Source organism: Eumetopias jubatus, unplaced genomic scaffold (genome assembly GCF_037043125.1).
Source record: "Eumetopias jubatus isolate StellerSeaLion01/CBP00866 unplaced genomic scaffold, mEumJub1_p1.0 scaffold_6, whole genome shotgun sequence".
NCBI lineage: Eukaryota > Metazoa > Chordata > Mammalia > Carnivora > Otariidae > Eumetopias > Eumetopias jubatus.
The window spans coordinates 38,644,236-38,660,974 of record NW_028274812.1 but is presented as its reverse complement, the minus strand read 5'-3'; the positions used below and the strand labels follow the sequence as shown (position 1 = coordinate 38,660,974).

The window sequence follows — 16,739 nt, the reverse complement described above, 5'->3', positions numbered from 1 at the left end:
GAAAGGGAACCCTTGTGCAATGTTGGTGGGAATGTAAATTTCTGTAGCCATTATGGAAAACAGAATGGACGTCCTCACAAAGTTAAAAACAGAAATACCATAAGATCCAGTGATTCCACTACTTGATATTTATCTGAAGAAAATGGAAACACTAATTCAAAAATATATGCACCCCTATGTTCACTGCAGCATTATTTTTAATAGCCAGTATATGGAAGAAACCTACATGTCCAGTGATGGTTAAATGGACAAAGAAAATGTGATACACACACACACACACACACACACACACACACACACACACATACACACAATGGGGATATTACTCAGCCATGAAAAAGAATGAAATCTTACCATTAAGGACAAGAAGGATAGACCTTGAAGGAAATATGCTAAGTCAGACAGAAAAAAGATAAATACCATATGATTTCACTTACATGTGGAATCTAAAAAACAAAACTCATAGATGTAGAGAACAGAACAGTGGTTGCTAGAGGGCAGGGAGTTTGGGGTGGGCAAAATAGATGAAGGGGGTCAAGAGGTACAAACTTAAAATAAATAAGTCTTAGGGATGTAATGTATAACATAATTAATAATACTGCAGTGCATATTTGAAAGTTGCCAAGAGAGTAAATCCTCAAAGTTCTCATCATAAGACAAAAAAAAGTATCACATTGTAGGATGGTAGCTAGACTTACTGTGGTGATAATTTCAAATCATTATGTTGTACACCTGAAACTAATATAATGTTATATGTCAATTATACCTCAACTTTTAAAAAAATCGGTAAATAGGGGTGCCTGGGTGGCTCAGTTAAGTGACTGCCTTCAGCTCAGGTCATGATCCTGGAGTCCCGGGATTGAGTCCCGCATCAGGCTCCCTGCTCAGTGGGGAGTCTGTTTCTCCCTCTGACCCTCCCCCTCTCATTCTCTCTCTCTCTCATTCTCTCTCAAACAAATAAATAAAATCTTTAAAAAAATTTAAAAATCAGTAAATAAAAAAATTCCTTCTTTCCCTTAATAAAAAGAAGAATGCCAGCTAATAAGTGTAGGAGGAATAATGAACTAGAAGTATCACCATTTTGCAACCCCAATGCAATGTCTGACTGATGGAAGGATCATCAGTGGACGGTACAATCTTCTGGTATAGTGTTGTTGGGGAACAAAATATAGTCATATGGGCAAGTATCAATTACAGATTACATATTCATTACAAAAGGAAAATGTACTTTTACAATAGAGAGATCTGGAAGACATCACCATAACTGAATGATGAAACTTGTCATCACCAATAATGTGTAAACTGGAAGTATGTCCTTCTTGATTTGACACCATGGGAAATAAACATCATCAAAAATGTTTAACTCAGATTTGATTTGAGGGAAATAATGAACAATTCTAGATTGTGGGACATTCTACAAAACAACTGGCCTGAATTTCTCAAAATGTTAGTGACAAATTATTTTTCTAAAAGTTGAAGGATTAAAAGAGATGAAAGAGAAATGACAGCCAAATGAACTGTATGATCCTTGGTTGGATCCTGAATAATTTTTAAAAATCAGCTGGGAATAATATTTTGGGGACACTTTGGGAAATATGAATATAGGATGTATATTAGGTAGAAATAGTTTATGTATGCTAAGTTTCCTGATACAGTGATTAGATTGTGATTAAGTGAAAGAATGTCCCTATTCTTTTAAGTGGTTAAGGAAAAAAAAATAAGTTGTGTGTGCGTGTGTGTTTATGTGGGAGAGAGAGAGAAAGAAGGGGTGTAGAAAAATGGAGATTATTTCAAAATTGAAAGGTGGAAAGAAGCAATTTGAGGGATAGATTATGCCATGCATTCTTTAAAAAAAAAAAAGTGCTTTAGTAAATTCTTGGCCAATACTGGAACTTAGTGAAGATTTTGATTTTGCAAAAGAAATGGTGTACAATTGAAGGCAATCGGCATAGGTCTCAGTTAAATGTTGTGAAGGTATGCAATCCAATAGTACTAGGACATCAAAATGAAAATCTCTCTAGGTTGCTAATTCAGGTGGATGCCTCTTTCTTGTCCTTTGAGAATTATCTGTTACCATCTGTTTATTGGGAAAAGAAAAAAAAATCCTCTGCTAAAATGATATACATTAAAATAGTAACACATTGCCATTTTGCATATCAAATTGAAATCTCAGCGTGCTTCTTGGCTCAGTGAGCTTTATGAGAACAGCACAGTAAACCTGGACAAGGACCATGCGTGTTGTGAAGGCATTCCACCTGCCTTAGAAGCCCACTACTGTCCCCTTTATGTTTTGCTCTTCACATGCAGTGCTGCTGGTGAGTTTCTTGGGCCAGACTTCCCAGCAGCGGGTACTTTAGACAGAGCTGACCAGAGCAATTAAGAGACACCCTCTGGCTTTTGGACCAAGTCTGTCAAGGCTTTGATTATTCTATTTCAATTTATTTCAACAAACAAATACTAAGTGCTTACTGTATGCGGGGCAGGGTCCTGGTACTCCCTAGGATACCAAGATAAATAAAATGTGGTATGTGCCTATGAAAAGTGTATATTTCAGGGAAAGAGAGCTTGAGACAGCTACATCAATATCTATTATTAAAAGGTAGAGAATGAGAAATGATTTAAGAGGCAGACAAACAATATCCCATGAGCTTTTGGTATTCAGAGGTCCCTTGGCTTTTTAGTGCTATCCTGCAGGTCTTTCTTAAAATGGAGGATCGAAGCCCAGTCATCCAGATGGTTTGGGACATTTACAGAACCATGATTCATAGATGTGATATCTGGTTGTATTTTTTTTTAATTGCCCTGCTTTCTGATGTTAATTATTGCAACTAGGCTGCCAAGCAAACATCTGTTCAAGGTTGGAATCTGGATCCAGGCTTGTTGCTTTGGCTGAGCTTGCTGGATACTGTTCTTACTTCACATGGAATATTGTATAATCTCTATAAAAATTGCATAGTATGTATAGAACATCAAACTATTACAGGTCAGTACATGACTAGAAGACTTACATAAAAGGAGAAACAACAAGTGAGTGAACCGATATATATTAAAGCCTACAACTAGTAAAAATAAATTTTAAACCACATGCATTAAAAAAATAATATTGCCATTTTTGCTTATCACATTAAAGGCAAAAGTTTTGTAGGTTTTTTTGTGTTGTTTTAGTTTGTTTTTTTTTAATGATGTACTCATCAGAGCAAGGTGTGATAAAATGGCTGCTATCATGGACTGTAAATAAATATAGCTTTCGGAAAGCAGTTTGGCAGTATGTGTCAAGAAGAGTCTTATAATAATCACACACTTTGATCCAATAATTCCAATTCTGGGACTCTATCCTAAGGAAATAATCTGAACCACAGAAAAAGCTTTATGCATAAACTCTTTCATCACCACATTATTTATAATAACATAAAATTAGAGACAGCTTCCACAGATTAGCTGTGACTCCTCCACTTTCTGAAATATTATACAACATTCAGAAACAATGATTAGATGGTAATAACATGGAAAACGCTCATGTTACATTATGTGGAGAGACAAGATACAAAATTGAATTTAGAGTGATGTAGAATAGATATAGTATATTCTAGAAGGAAATACATGAGTATGTTAATATTGGTCATATTTGGATAAGACAAAGCCTAATTTTTTCCCTTTTTCTGTTTTCCAAATTTCCTTTACAAAATCATGTATAGCTGCACAAACTCAGTTGCCCTCTGAGACTGCCTTGAAACACCTCCCCACCCTCCAGGCCCCCAGTATGACTGATACCTGTTCTTCTAGTTTTAGCAAGTGAGGCCCAGACCAGATCTACTTTGTTTTGAGGGGAAAAATGTATTTCTACTCTCCCTCAAAAATGATAAAGACTATTCAACAGATGAATTTTATATGGTTCTACTCTGTATACTAGGGATCCAGTGAAATTTTGGTCAACCAGTAACATTTTTGACAATTGGTGCATTTAAAAAATAATTAAATAATAAAAAAAATTTAAAAACTAGCGCTCTTGAATGGGAGCCGCTGAGAACATTTTGAAGGACTTGGACTAGGAAGAATGGGCTGACAAGTCGAAAGGGTCAGAAGCACTTCTTTCCCTACATACCAGCCTTTTTCTTTCAGTTAACACATTGGATACAACAGCTGAGTTGTGGCCAGCAAAGAATGTAGCTGTTCCCCTTAAGGGAAGCTGGGCTTCTGGCCTGTGTGAGGTCTCTACCCTGGTAGTTATGATTGATCATTTCTGTCTTCTTAGAACTACTGATAAAGGCCAATTAGGCTGTCACTCCTCTCCCACTCCCAGAACCCCTTAAAATAGTCCAGAACAGGACATCAATTATTCTACCTACAAGGCCACTTTATACACTAGACAAAACAAAATCACATTCCTCCCCTATAATAGATGCTATACTTGGACTAACGGCCCCGGTTCCCCATATTCATCTGTATTTCTGCTTCCTGGTTGACCCTTAGACTTCTGTGGCTGGAGACTCATCACCTGATCATTACCTAGAAAACCAACACTAGCTATATTCACCTCTTTTTGTATTTCAACAAATATTTATTAAGCACCTACTCTGTGCCAGGCGGTAGGGGAGGTATTTGAGATGTACGAATAAATAAGGTGCAATTCCTGCCTTCGAAGAGTTTATAGAATAATGGGAAAAGCAAACAATTACTCTGGAGTGGGATAAATAAAATGACTGCTAGCACAGGCTAGCTACAGGTGATTAAGAATCACATGATGCAGTTTTGTAAGAGTAGGAAAGTTTTCCAGAAGGGTTTGACACCAAAGCTAAGACCTGCAGTGTTTCAGTAAGAAAAGTGCATGTGAAGAATGCCCCAGATAAAAGGAACAGCATGTTCCAGAGGCAAATAAGAGTGTGACTGGGGTGTAGTCTGCAATGGCAGGGAATGGCAATCGGGAGCCCAGAAAAGTAGTCAAACATGAATTGGGGCTTTATTTCACATACTAGGGAGTTTTCATTTTATCCTGAGCACAAAGGTATTATGGAAGTAGTTTAAGTAGTAGATTAGCATGATCAGATTTGTGTTTTAGAAAGAGTACTCCCAAGCCTGGACTTAGTGGCAGTGGAAATCAGGAGAGGTAAATGGTTCTCTGAAGTGTGAATAAAGTAGAATTTTGTTGATTGATTGGGTGAGGTAGAGATGATACAGAAGAAAAGTCAGGAAGCAATATTTTGTTTTCTGGTTACTGTGCCATTCACTGTGATAAGGAACATGAAGTAAAGTGGGCTGTCAGGGAAAGATGAGGAGATGATGATTTCTCTTAGACTGAGTGTGTGGTATGTGACTGGAGACATGGGAATTGCATGTAGGTATCAGAAGCTCAGTAGAGAGATCTGGGCTGGAGGTTTACATGGGGAAGCCTCAGTACGTATGTAGAGTTGAAACCATGGTGGTGGAGGAATAACACCGAGATCAATGAGAACAATCTGTTATAAACAAAACCTTGAGACTCGAGAAACTTTAATGGATAGACATGGGAAGAATCCACAAAGGGGAAAGAAGAAGGTATCAGGAAACAAGAGAGTGTGATACACTAGGGGTCAGGACGGAAGCCGAGGTCAACAGTGTCAATAATGCAGAGGAGGTGAGTAAGATAAGGTTCCCAAAGGCATTTATTAACGAGAAGGTCATTGGTAATTTTGTAGAGAGAGACTTCAAGGAGAGCTGTGAGACAGATAGTCCTGGGTTTTTAAATGTGGACATAGAGAAAAGAACATTAAATATTCTTTCAGTTAGCTTGGCTGAAAATGGAGGGAGACTAAGGGACACGGGGTCCTAAAGAGTTTTTATTTTGTTTTGCTTTCATGATGAGAGAGACAAGCATGTTTATATGCTTGCTTGCTGAAGTTACCAGAAAGAGTTGAGGTCCCTGACAAAGCAGGTAGAAACATTCCTCTTGAGAAGGTTGAGAGGTTCTGCTTTCTACCAAAGAAGAAGGAAGAATGGAAGAGAATGCACCGCCAGTGTGTGGGAAACAAAAAGTTGAAGGGTTCTCATCTGACCACATCAGCTTTTACCCTGTCAATTGGGAGCTGAGGTTACTGATTGCATATGTATCTGCCAGCTGAAAGGGAAGGTTGAGGGTGAGGCCTTGAGGAGTGAAAATTAGAAATGGTTCATAGGTGAGGAAGGGGGTAACCCAGAGCCACCCAGAGAGGGGCTGCTGCACAATGATGACAACACAGATGGGCTTGGAGACCATCTGCTTGTTTACAGCATTGCACCTGGAGGAGGCAGGTCAAGGTTTGACTGCTTCTGCTCATGAAAGTATGATGTTTAGAAAGACATTTACTGCTTTTGATGAAGCATTTAAGAATTCTCAGTGGCCACTAGCAACATGGCATTATTATTCAAGTAGCTAATTTTGCCAAGTGTAGGTAGGCATCTGCAGGGGCATTGTGACAATGTGTCCATACTCTGGTACTGACAAGGTTTGAATTAAAGCTTCAGTATTTTCTTTCTGTGTGACCTTGGGCAAATGACTTACTCTTCTATGCTTTGGGATCCTGGTAGGATCTTTATCAGGAAAAAATGAGGTGATTGATAGAAAGTGCTTAGTACAGTACCTATTACACATTCAATAAATGTTAGTGGCTGCTATCATCGTCATCATCATCAGGTTCACTGTGACAATACCAGAAGTTTCTAGAAAGCTTACAGTTTAAACCTTTACTATAGAGCAGAAAGTGGTCTGGATAGACCAAATCAGCCACAGCATTCCTTTAAGCCAAAACCTAGTCCAGAGCAAGGCTCAAACTCTCTTCAATTCCATGAAGGCTGAGAGAAGTGAAGCTACGGAAGAAAAGTTTGAAGCTAGCTGAGGTTGGTTCATGAGGTTTAAAGAAAGAAGCCATCTCCATAACATAAAAGTGTAAGACTACGCAGCAAATGCTGATGTAGAAGCTGCAGCAAGTTATCCAGATCTGGCTAAGGTAATGAATGAAGGTGGCTACACTAAACAACAGATTCCCAGTGTGAATGAAACAGCTTTATATTGGAAGAAAATGCCGTCTAAGACTTTCATAGCTATAGGAGAGAAGTCAGTGCCTAGCTTCAAAGTTTCAAAGGACAGGTGGACTCTTGTGTTAGGGGCTAATGCACCTGGTGACTTTTGGTTGAAGCCAATTCTCATTTACCATTCCAGAAAACCTGTGGCCCTTAAGAATGACACTTAATCTGTTTGCCTATGTTCTATAAATGGAACAACAAAGCCCGGATGACAGCACATCTGTTTACAACATGGTTTACTGAGTATTTTGAACTTTCTTCTGAGAACTATTGCTCAGAAAAAAAAAAAAAAAGATTCCTTTTAAAATATTATGGCTCATTGACAATGCACCTGGTCACTCAAGAGCTCTGATGGAGATGGACAGAAAGATTCATGTTGTTTTCATGCCTGCTAACAAAACATCCATTCTTTGGCCCATGGATCAAGGAGTCAGTCATTTTGACTTTCAAGTCTTATTATTTAAGAACTACATTTCATAAGTCTATAGCTGCCACAGATAGTCCTCTGATGGATCTGAGAAAAGTACACTGAGAACCTTATTAAAAGGAGTCACCATTCTAGATGCCTTTAAGAACATTTGTGACTCGTGGGAAGAGATCAAAATACCCACATTAACAGGAGTTTGGAAGAAGTTGATTCCACCCCTCATGGATGACTCTGAGGGATTCAAGACTGCAGTGGAGGAAGTAACCGCAGATGTGGTAGAAACAGCAAGAGAACTAGAATTAGAAGTGGAGCCTGAAGATGTGACTGAATTGCCAAATCTCATGATCAAACTTCAACAGTTAAAGAGCTGCTTCTTATTGAATTGCAAAGAAAGTGGTTTCTTGAGATGGAACCTACTCCTGATGGAGATGCTGTGCAGACTGTTGGAATGACAACAGAGGATTTAGAATATTACATCAACGTGGTTGATAAGGCGGCAGCAGGGTTTGAGAGGATTGACTCAAATTTTAAAAGAAAATTCTGTTGAGATCAAACAGCACTGCATGCTGTAGAGAAACCATTTGTGAAAGAAAGAGCCCATCAATGTGGGAACATTTATTGTTGTCTTATTTTAAGAAAGTGCCACAGCCACCCCTGCCACAATCACCACCACGCTGATCAGTCAGCCGCCATCAACATTGAAGCAAGACCTCCACCAGCAAAAAGATTATGACTCGCTAAAAGCTTAGATGATAGCTAGCATTTTTTAATTATTTATTTTTAAAGATTTATGTATTTATTTGAGAGAGAGAGAGAGAGAGCAGGAGGAAAGAGCAGAGGGAGAGAATCTTCAAGCGACTACCTGCTGAGCACAGAGCCCGACTCAGGGCTCAGTCCCACGACCCATGAGATCATGACTTGAACTGAAACCAAGAACGGGACACTTAACTGACCGAGCCACCTAGGCACCCTGATAGTTAGCATTTTTTAGCACTAACATTTGAAAAATAAGGTGTGTACATTGGGTTTTTTTTTAGATATAATGCTATTGTATACTTAATAGATATATAATATACCTATTATTGTATTAATACAATGTTATTTTATACTTACAAGCAGTAGAGTGTGAACATAACTTTTATATGCACTGGGAAACCAAAAAATTCATTCGGCCCACATTTTTGCAATATTCATTTTATTATGATGGTCTAGAACTGAACCCACAATACACCTTAGGTATATGTAATACTATAAAAATACTATACAGGCAGAAATACTATATAAAAACCTTTAAATTATGTTGGTATTCTTCCTTTACACTCGTACTTATATTTGGCTTATAAGAGAAAAGCAACCTGATTTTCAGTTTTACTTACTATTTACTCTGTTAAAATATTGTGATGTGTTCTACTTTTTCCATATTGCTCACAGTTTTCTAGTTGGTCTCTATCATACAGCCTTCCTATATACTTTATCTTAGCTAGTTTTCTGAAACAAATTGTTATTTCAGTCAAAAACCTCACATTTGAACTATCTCAATTCTAATACATGAACTATATTTACCTTGTTGACCAATAGCAAAGTCAAGAGATTTTTATTGTTGTATTGCAGTCACCTAAAGAAATGAAAAAATTCAGTTGAAGCAGGGTAGAATTTTCTAAAATGTATTTGTAGTAAATCAAGACATTGTGAGTATTCCAGTCCTTTTTCAGTCTAATCACAAAGCTTTTAACTAAGAGTTTATAGTATATCTGTTCACCAAGCAAGTCTTTTTTAGACACCTCTTTATCCTACTCATATTTTTTAAAAGATTTTGTTTATTTATTTATTTACTTATTTATTTTAGAGAGAGAGAGAGCGAGCGACTATGAGGGGAAGGCAGAGGGAGAGGGAGAGAACCACAAATAGACACCCTTCTCAGCGTGGAGCCCATTGACAGTCCCAGTCTCATGACCCTGAGATCATGATCTGAGCTGAAACAAAGAGTTGGATGCTTAACTGACTGAGCCACGCAGGCACCCCTAAAAGATTTTATTTTTAAGTAATCTCTCTACCCAACATGAAGATCAAGCCCAAGATCAAGAGTCACATGTTCAACCGAGTCAGCCAGTCACCCATATCCTACTCATATTTTCTTTTTAAAGATTTTATTTATTTATTTGACACAGAGAGAGATAGTAAGAGCAGGGACACAAGCAGGGAGAGTCTGAGAGGGAGAAGCAGGCTTCCTGCCGAGCAGGGAGCCCAACGTGGGCCTCGATCCCAGGACCCTGGGATCACGACCCAAGCTGAAGGCAGATGCTTAACGACTGAGCCACCCAGGCGCCCCCTACTCATATTTTTAAAAGAGATTGCTTTGCTTCTAGAATAAGATCCCATTTTTTATTAAATTTTAATACTTTGCAAGTATTAAATTTCAAACATCAGAAGAGAGGACAGTTTTTTGAAAACACATATATTCTTTTCTCTTTTCATATTCAAATACACTTTAACTTTGTTTCTGGGAAATATAAAGGAAACTTTGGTCACTCTGCACGAAACAGTATTTTATATTTGGAAGTAATGAATAGAAGCCAGGAAGAAGGAATTATATTTTTCTTTATTGAATCTAAAAACTCCAGGTAATGAACATGCTATTCCTAGAACTGGGTGGATGGTGCACAAAGATACTTTGTTTTGGCATGAAAAGGCTCTGTTGAAATTGCTCTTTTTAAGTTAAAAGAACTATGTGAACTTAGTTTAACGTCTAGGAAAGCACTGATGCTTGCCAATACCAAAAGACCAAAACCTGTAGGGAAAAAAAATTAAATGGTTGTGAGTAAAAATGTAGAACATGTATTTTTTAAAAGTGTCAAACTTGGATTATCTTCAGGTTTACAAGTAGTATTGTAAAGAGTGATGTTGTTCTATTTGTTAAACAGTTTTCAAGAAGAAAGGTTTTTGGATTAAAAAAAACCACAGATAACTATTTTGACATCAGCTCCAGGAAAGGAACATTGCTTGCTGTGAATTAGCTTCAATGACAGTACCACTGTGTGGGCGGGATACCCAAAGGGTTTAGTTTACTTAGGAAATGGCTGCCTTCTCCACTGCATTCTACAGAGGGTTAGGGGCAAAGCCCAGAATTCATTAGTGTATTGGTATAGGATTTAAACTAAGACTACCAAGTATATTCAGAGATAAACTTAAATAATGTTCATTAATTCAGTTTTGAATTTAACCATAATTCTCAAGATCCTGTCTTGTTTTCAAGACCAACCCAAAATTTTGGTTACTGGTTTTGCTATTAATTCTGGATCTACCAGTTACTATAGTTCAGAAAATACTTATGCATAAAAAATTCTGTACAATCAAAATTTTAACAAAAATACTAGAGTATTGGGCGCCTGGGTGGCTCAGTTGGTTAAGCGACTGCCTTCAGCTCAAGTCATGATCCTGGAGTCCCAGGATCGAGTCCCACATCGGGCTCCCTGCTCAGCACGGAGTCTGCTTCTCCCTCTGACCCTCTTCCCTCTTGTGCTCTCTATCTCTCATTCTCTCTCCCTCGAATAAATAAATAAAATCTTTAAAAAAAAAATACTAGAGTATTAAATAAAAAAAATAATTCCACAGTATGAAAAATCAATTTTGAATGATTCCTTCTTCTCTCTCACTTCATGTTTTTTCATATATACTTTTACATACTTATGTAAATACAATTTTAACGCTTCTTTATCTAACATCAAATATCTTTTAAAATATTTTTCATATTTTTTCTATTTAAGAAATAAAATAGCCAAATCTACCCATTGAGATCCTTTTTATTCTTCATAGTTTAACTAAAATACCTCCTTTTTCATGCACAGTCAAAATCAGTTCTCCTTTTTGCTTCTCTGCCTGAACAGTGGTCATTTATGCCTATGTTTATCTCCCCTGATAAGCTGGAAGCTACTTGAGGGTAGCAGTTTATTCATCTATAAATTCTCTCCAGTAGGTAGTAGGCACCTTGCGCATAGTAGGCACTGAATAAATAATTGGGTATTGAGTTGAAACAAATCCATAGAGACATTTAGAGCAAAGTGTTTTACAAAGAAGTTGAAGTGAGAAGAAATGAGCAAAGCCATAGAAGTTTTATGCCTATAAAAAGAAGGAAGAAGTGGCAGTACTAATTTCTAATGAAGTAGAGTTAGAATTTAAATATAAAAATGCCAAATAGGGAGAAGACTATTTACAAAGATAATGTCATAAACTTGTATGCACCAAGAAACACTGCAGTTAAATATGTAAACCAAAAACACATCAATGAGAAGTATAATCTGAAAAAATATATAGTAAGCAACTTTAATATTCCTCTTTCAGAATCAGATTGAATACATAAATAAATTAATGAGCCTATGGAAGAATTAATGTAAGCCATTCAAACTGGCCTGAATAGAAATCTATATACAATCTTACATCTCTTGATTAGAGTAAAAGATGTTTGTCCCAGAAACATTTTTTTTAATTATGTAATTGGCTAGAAATAAAACCTTAATATTTTTTAAAGATTTTTTTTATCTATTCATTTGAGACAGAGAAATACAGAGAGAGAGAGAGAGCGAGCATGAGCAGGAGGAGGTGCAGAGGGAGAGGGAGAAGCAGGCTCTCCGCTGAGCAGGGAGCCCAATGTGGGACTCAATCCCAGGACCCTGGGATCATGACCTGAGCCGAAGGCAGACGCTTAACCATCTGAGCCACTCAGGTGCCCCCAAACCTTACTATTTTTAAAATTAAGATTTTACAGACCACTTACTTTTATTCATAATTAAGCAAAGGTGAAAATAAATAGTAGGAAAAAATTACCGAAAAAGTTTTAGCTGCAGAGAAATTAAGCAATACTTAAAGAGGAAGTGAAAACAGTTTATACACTGCCTAGAAAAAAAATGGAGAGAACATTTCATTCCAAAATTTTTAGAACATGGTAAAAACTATTCATTACTAAGGAATAAAAGCAGGAAACAAGGGACTAACGAATCATCTTAAGAAACTAGGAAAAGGATAACAAAATGAACCATATAAAAGCATAAAGAGGATAGTCTTAAACATAAAAACCCAAAGGAAGGAATAGAAAAAGAAAAAACAAACAAACCAACCAACAATATAAAGGATAAGCCCAAGAGCTGGTTATTTTAAGAAATACAAGATTAATTCTTTTAGGAGCCTGATTTAAGGATCAAAGAAAGTAAAAGTAGACAAGGTGAGAAAGAGACAAGGTGAGAAGAACAGATAAGATGAGAAAAGAGAAAACCACAGAGAGAAAGAGGGAGAACAGAGACTATTCTGTTGTAGCAGAGGGGAAACCAAGGGAAACCAAGGGAATAGACGCTTTCCTAGAAGACATATCCTAAATTAGGTCCTCTATTGTAATTGGCCCGTTCAAATTTTCAACTTCTTGGCTAAATTTTGGTAACTTCTAATTCCTGGGAGGTTTTTTTGTTTGTTTCTTTTCTTTCAGTTTTTACTGTGGTTGAGGATAATCCTGTTTCCCCAGTGGCCAGACCACACCTGAATGATGGCTTTAGTTTCTGGGTGGTACACTTTTACCAAGAAAGCTAGGAAGAAGAAAAGATTTCAAACGATATATGAGGAACAGTTAGAGAAGTGGGGCTGTTTCCCTGAGAGAAACAACTGAAGGGACATGATAGCTGTCTTCAAGTGTTTGAAGACCCCTTACCAAGAAGAATGGGTAAATACCTCCTATAAGACCAAGGAGAAAATTAAAAATAACTTGTAGTTCAGGGAAAAAATGTGGGGAACTACTACATTGCTTTTCTAGGCCAACATGTCTGTTTTGCAATATTTTCCCCTAAACCCATTAGCTTAAATATGCCCAAGATTTGAGTCAATGGCACTACTCCGCCTACTCAAAAATCCGCAAAATCACCTATATTTGCAGTTTTGCTTTCTTACTCACTTTTCAGAGTTGTTAAGAGAATTTACTATGATTTGTGGAAGGGCGAAATAGTTTTCCATAACTAGACCACCAATGGCTTTTTTTTTAAATTTTATTTTATTATGTTATGTTAATCACCATACATTACATCATTAGTTTTTGATGTAGTGTTCAATGATTCATTGTTTGCTGGAACACCAATGCTCCATTCAATACGTGCCCTCTTTAATACCCACCACCAGGCTAACCCATCCTCTCACCCCCCTCCCTTCTAGAACCCTCAGTTTGTTTCTCAGAGTCCATAGTCTCTCATGGTTAGTCTCCCCCTCCGATTTCTCCCCCTTCATTTTCCCCTTCTTTTTTTTTAACATATCATGTATTATTTGTTTCAGAGGTACAGGTCTGTGATTCAACAGTCTTACACAATTCACAGCGCTCACCATAGCACATACCCTCCCCAATGTCTATCACCCAGCCACCCCATCCCTCCCACCCTCCACCACTCCAGCAGCCCTCAGTTTGTTTCCTGAGATTAAGAATTCCTCATATCAGTGAGATCATATGATACATGTCTTTCTCTGATTGACTTATTTCACTTAGCATAATACCCTCTAATTTCATCCACGTCGTTGCAAATGGCAAGATTTCACTCCTTTTGATGGCTGCATAATAGTTCATTGTATATGTATACCACATCTTTTTTTAAATTTTTATTGTTGTGTTAATCACCATACATTACATCATTAGTTTTTGATGTAGTGTTCCATGAATCATTGTTTGTACATAACACCCAGTGCTCCATGCAGAATGTGCCCTCTTTAATACCCATCACCAGGCTAACCCATCCCCCCACCCCCTCCCCTCTAGAACCCTCAGTTTGTTTTTCAGAGTCCGTCGTCTCTCATGGTTCGTCTCCCCCTCTGACTTACTCCCCTTCATTCTTCCCCTCCTGCTATCTTTTTTTTTTTTCTTAACATATATATTGCATTATTTGTTTCAGAAGTACAGATCTGTACCACATCTTCTTTATCCATTCATCTGTCGATGGACATCTTGGCTCTTTTCCATAGTTTGGCTATTGTGGACATTGCTGCTATAAACATCAGGGGGCACATACCCCTTCGGATCACTACATTTGTATCTTTGGGGTAAATACCGAGGAGTACAATTGCTGGGTCGTACAGTAGCTCTATTTTCAACTTTTTGAGGAACCTCCATACTGTTTTCCAGAGTGGCTGCACCAGCTTGCATTCCCACTAACAGTGTAGGAGGGTTCCCCTTTCTCCTCATCCCCACCAACATCTGTTGTTTCCTGACTTGTTAATTTTAGCCATCCTGACTGGTGTGAGATGGTATCTCATTGAGGTTTTGATTTGGATTTCCCTCATGCCAAGCGATGTTGAGCACTTTTTCATGTGTCTGTTGGCCATTTGGATGTCTTTGGAAAAATGTCTCTTCGTGTCTTCTGCCCATTTCTTGATTGGAGTGGCTTTTGTTTTTACTTGCTTTTGGCATTTTAGGATATTTAAGCATATTTTAAAGGCCAAGAGAATGAAACCAATGAGGAGGGAGAGATAGAAGTTATAAAAGGTTTCTTGTGGGTTCTGTAAATGTTTTAAAGTTTGAAGTTGTCTCTAGTCCCTGAAATTTTCACTTGCTCCTTTTTACTGAAATTAAACCTCTGGGTAAAACAAGTAAAATTAGCCTTCCCTCCCCAACCAGAAGATTGCTAATTATTGCTCTGGTACTAGATCAACTAAAAATGCCATTTCCCACTTATTACTATGAACTATATATCTATATTTCCATATCTATGTGTCTGTATTTCCATTCTTGGTTAAATTTTTAAGAAAATGGGGGCACTTTTGATGTAAATCTATAATATCTGTGTTTCTTATTTACCTCAGCATTCAGTCCTCCTTATTGGAATACAATATATTCATGTAATTTGTACTTTATTTATCTTCCTTTAAATATATGCTTTTGGAGGAAGAACACTGAATTATGAATGAGAATACTGAGTTATGAATTATTGCAGGATTTAAATGTTCTCAAATAAGAAATAAGCATCATAAGAGTTTTTAATTTCTAAAACTAATTTTATGAAATAATGTTTTCTAAATACCAAGGAAGATAGATATTAGCCAATTTTTGTTGAGTTTTCCCTATCTGTCAGGTACTGTTCCAGGTATTTTACACAAATTAACTCATATAGTCCTCTCAAAAACCCAGTTCGGTTGGTATATTGCCATCACGGTTATATGGATGCAAATGCTGGATGAGGGAGAGAGTAAGGAACTAGTGGTGAGACTCCGAGCCAATCTGAGTCTGGAATCTGCTCTTTTAACTACTACACTCTACTGATTTTTTTTAGATAGAGCTAAAGCTTTAGAAAGTTTAAGTGCACTGTTGGTCTTTTTGTAAATTAGCGCATGCCTTATAATTACACCGTTTTAGAGACAGCAGAGAATCCTAAAGGTGAATTAGTCCATTTCCAAGAGAGTTGGTTGTGTGTGCCCCTGAAACTCAAGGACACTCAGCCACATAAACAGCAGCAGAATCTTGCCTCTGATTTCCATTTGGGGGTCCTTTTTGTAAATTACCTGTGTAGTGTCTTTATATTCTGATTGTAAGAAATTGGAATGGCTTATTTAGATTAACATAATGATGGGGAAATCAGAGTAGATAACATGTAAACAAAGAAAACTCATAATTTTTCTTTTAAAAGTATTTCCCTCTCTAATGTGTGACTAAATATCTAGTCTGTTCTAAAATTTCTGCATTTCAAAAAGCAAATTTTATCATAGTTAAATGAATATGTACTCATTCTGTTTATCTGAGCACATATTACATATACATTTTTCTTTCAGTCTAAATAGTTCATCAGTCTAAATAGTTCAACAGTACTTTGTTTTGAAAAATCCCTTCATACTAATAATCTTTATAGACTGATTAAAATTTGAAAGTTAACTTCTTAAAGAATCTAGGGTATTCGTCTTACTGATATACTTGCCTACATGTGAATAATTTATATATAAGGGTATTCATTGTGGCATTATTTGCCATAGCAAAATATATCCTAAAAAACAATCTAAATGTTCAACAGTATGGGAAATAAGGCTGGTGGTATTTCTAGTACAGTGGAAGTCTAGACAGTTATTAAAAACAAATAAAAAACAAGGAAGCCCTTCCTATGTAATACGAAAATATCTCCACAATATATTGTCAAGTGCAGAAAACAAGGTGATTATTATTTGCTAACATTTGGGTAAAAAAGGGACAAAATACATATTTTTGCATTTCTTATATGTGCTAAAACATTTCTTGAAAGAAACAGCAACCATTTGGTGGGATGGATAGAAAATG

At 37.0% G+C, this 16,739-nt stretch overlaps 1 protein-coding gene across 2 annotated transcripts in view; it reads left to right on the top strand.

The window, feature by feature from the left end:
* RNF217 (ring finger protein 217) overlaps positions 1-16,739 on the top strand; it is a 142,528-nt gene that overhangs the window by 61,839 nt on the left and 63,950 nt on the right. The gene's annotated exons all lie outside the window — the stretch shown is intronic.